The sequence below is a fragment of the Halyomorpha halys genome, unplaced genomic scaffold (assembly GCF_000696795.3).
Source record: "Halyomorpha halys isolate HHAL.00 unplaced genomic scaffold, Hhal_1.1 Scaffold89.1, whole genome shotgun sequence".
In the NCBI taxonomy this organism is placed as follows: domain Eukaryota; kingdom Metazoa; phylum Arthropoda; class Insecta; order Hemiptera; family Pentatomidae; genus Halyomorpha; species Halyomorpha halys.
In genome coordinates, this window is record NW_027111267.1 from 53354 (window position 1) to 57268 (window position 3915).

Sequence of the window (3915 nt, forward strand, 5' to 3'; positions counted from 1 at the left end):
GTTGGGGGTATCAATGTTTTGTACAGTACAGGATCGATTTGTTGTTTTATGATAATTTAGAATTCCTGTATGGAACCTGTGCTTGGCTCTATCCTCACTAATATGTTTGGCACTAAGTATTATGAAGGCAGTTTAATAATTGTCGATTTTAATTAGATCACTATTTTTTTTTCCACAGGAACAGAATATATAAATATACTCCTCCATACTGTATTTATTATAATTTCTATTAAGCCAGTGCTTCTGACTTATAATATCGTCTGTAATGTGTTGTATTTGAAGTAGTAAACTTCTACGATATGTTCACCCTAAAACTTAAGAGGTCGGAAGAAAAGTTCTTCCAAAGAAGAAAAAAGCACTTGCTTATAAGTTTTGAACGTAACAGCTTGCGCTGATATGAAACTTAGGCGAGCTAGGAGTTGCTTATTTTACTGTAGGAATTGTTGAGTAACTAAAAGGAGATATATTGTTTTCAAATTGATGATTATGAAGTTGAGGTAACTGAAAAAAAAGTGAACCAAGGACATTGGCCAGTCTAATCTCTTCATTGTCTATGTGTTTACTTTTTTATCACCTTATGTTCTTTTAATACAATAAATCATGTCTACACGGTTTACCACGTTTGAGCTTAACATTATGAGCTGTCGAAAAATAAGTTTGCCGAGGAAAATATCTTTACAAATGAACAAGCCAAAGGTGCACAAAGTATAATAAAATCGATTCGAGCCAAGCCCATTGCATTGAGGATCTGTTGATAGGCCAGCTAAATGGAGAATGGCGATACACAACAGACCAACTGAGCTCTATGTCATTTTAGTAAGTTAGTTGCTTGTAGTTCGTGTCTGGTTTGTGTCTTTTATGTTTTTGATGTTTGTAAACTCTAATAAAGTATGGATAAAAATAATAATAAATTAATAAAATAAAAATAGGATAGGAAACTAGGAACAGGGGAGGTCGAGGAAAAATTATACGACGAAGCTGTTGGATATTTTATCTATTAAATATGACTTTTAGTCATACTTTTAGTTTAGTAGGCCAGAAACTTCGATACTCATTTAACACCTAACATGAAATTCAAACTCACAATCGTATATTTTTAACATAAACACATAAAAATCATTATAATGAAGTTAATTTTCTCTTATTTACTGTACTATTAAATTGTACATCGAATTACTCATGGTTTTCAGATTATAAGTATAAAACAAAAATTATATATTGGCCAGCAAATGAACAAAAACTATTTATTGGTGCCGACGTTTCGACCTTAATTTCAGGTCTTCCGTCACGGCTAAAAAACAAAAAGAGATAACTGTCATGATAGTTTTTGTTTTTTAGCCCTGATGAAGACCTGAAACTCAGGTCGAAACGTCGGCATAAAGAAATAAGTTTAGTTTATTTGTGTATTTTTGCTGACAACCCCAACCTTCTTCACATATTAATCAACTATCATCTATCAACACCTCATTATATAACTTGGCTTTCTTATTTTATTTTATTTGTTTAGCAGGGAACGCAGTGACTAAGGCTGTAGCTGATAATTATATATTCTGTTTATTGTTTGTTTTATTTAAATGTACCAATATCATTATTTTTTGTTATTAATTTTACTTTCCTCTTTTATTAGGAAGCATTATTCTTATCTATTTATTTTCTTTTTTTTTCTTTTAATAGTATATAGTTAGGGGTGTCTTTCGTACGAAATTATACCCCCTCCCTATAATCAACTGTTAAAAAAAATATATATATAATATAACGGTTATATCAACCATATAAGGCCCACCAGGCCGATCTGGTATAAAAGAAAAATATCTTCTGTCATAGTATGCATTAGACAAACTTGTGGGTTCAATACCTCTACTGGGGAACTCCCACTTATATAAAGAGGGTACGCTAAATTAGGGACAAAACCTGAGGCTTGTGCGTGATCTTGAACAAATTACATCCGTTCACATCCGTTGTTTAAAAAACAGTACTCCCTTATAGAGTACTAGATTCCTGACCCTTCTTGGAAAGTTGTGGTATAGGTATTTTTTTTTTATATATTATTTTCCTCTATACTAGTGACGCGACTGACAGAAAAGCGCTGGGATCTCTCAGAGCCTTGTTTTACCTTTCACATGGGGGCAACAAGGCTTGACTGTCAATTCCCCTGCAGAATGTAAATATTGTATATAGCTGCCAATATATTTTTATTGCATTGTTACTTAAATTTAATTTTTTTATCCTTGTACATAAATAACTATTACTTGATTAGTATATATTTCTGAAATATATTAATATTTTGATATTACATTAACAAATCATGATATTATTTTCTTTTACTTATGTATTTATTATTATTTTTTAAATGTAATTTATTTTCTTTAATTCAGTGAGTACTAATGTTTTTATTTATTTACAATTTCCCCCCTTTTTTTTTTGTTTTCTTTCATATTTTATGAATGAATATTTGAATACTCAATGCCCTGAATCAGTAGCAAATTTTATTATATATCTTCAATGAAATAAAATAAAATAATTATTTTAAAATATAAATTTGTTTATAAAGGATGATATAATTTTTTAAAAAATAATGGTCTATGGAAAAAAAAATTGTTGAGGAATATTTATTGACTAATCTATCGACAGATTTTTTCAGTTTTTTTTTTTTTCATTGAAGTCATATCTTATTACGATATACACTAAAGCATGACCATTGATGATATTAGGAATTTTCCCAAGAGGTCAGTCAGTATGCATAGACAAACATCATCTTCCCTGTATCTTATATTTAAAAAAATATGGCCAACATATTTACAGTATTTGCTACAGGTCCATTATATTCCACATTTGGAGAAATATTCATTCTCTATTAAAAAAATTCCTTGGTAGTAATAATAATAAAAATTTAAAGCTGAGAGCGGCAATAAAGAGGATACTCCAGTCCTTAAAAGATGACACGGGCCGAGATAGGATGGGCCCAGATAAATCCACTCCCTAAAATATATCCTTTCGGCTTCTGAGCTCCAATTGTAATAAATTTGGAAATTATCATCATGTAAATTTATAATATTTATATTATCATATGGTCGGATTTATAACGCCTAATATGTAATTATCGAGGTGTAGATAAGTTAGGCAATAAGTAGCTGTTAACGTTGACTTATTTTCCTATAATACAGATAGGCGATAATTATGGGTTGTTCGCCTTTCGGTAATATCTGCCTCTATTATTGAATTAATATAATCTATAGGGTTGTATACACCTTTTAAGCCTGAGTCATAAATCAAGAATTATCATCCCTATTTCGAGTAGTAAAGAATGTTCTACAACAGGCGTTAGGAGAGAAAGCTTTTAGTTCAAGATCCCAAGTTGAGAGAAAATTTAGTTATTTCACACCAATTTTTTATTACTTTAATAAGAACTATGTAAAAATTCTGGTTAAAATTAATGAGTCTGCACAGAATAGGTAGAAGGAATAGAAAAATTATGGCTGTTTCAAAACATTTTTTTTATTTATTTTTTTAAAAATTTATTTGTTGATATTTACAACTGTATAAAAAAATACAACCAGTAAATTTGATCATAGTGACATAATGATATGATACAGGATGTAGAGAAACTACCCAGTAGTAGAACTCTAAAAACAATTTACAATATAAGGTCACGAGGCCATCTTCTTATCAGGCGCCTCGGAGGATTGCCAGGAATGGAAGAGGAACCGAGGTTAGAAACTAGTGAGTTTGGGTGGTTAGGGAGTTTATTATGGAAGGAATAATATCGGGTTCCGGCTAGATCGGTTACATAAGGAACATTTAGGTCTTTATGGATGGTTTTATTAGTAACAAAATAAGGAAGGAGCATTGAGGATTTTACGAAGGATTTTGGATTGTAAAGATTGGATACGAGAGGAATTCGAAGGTTTAGTGGAG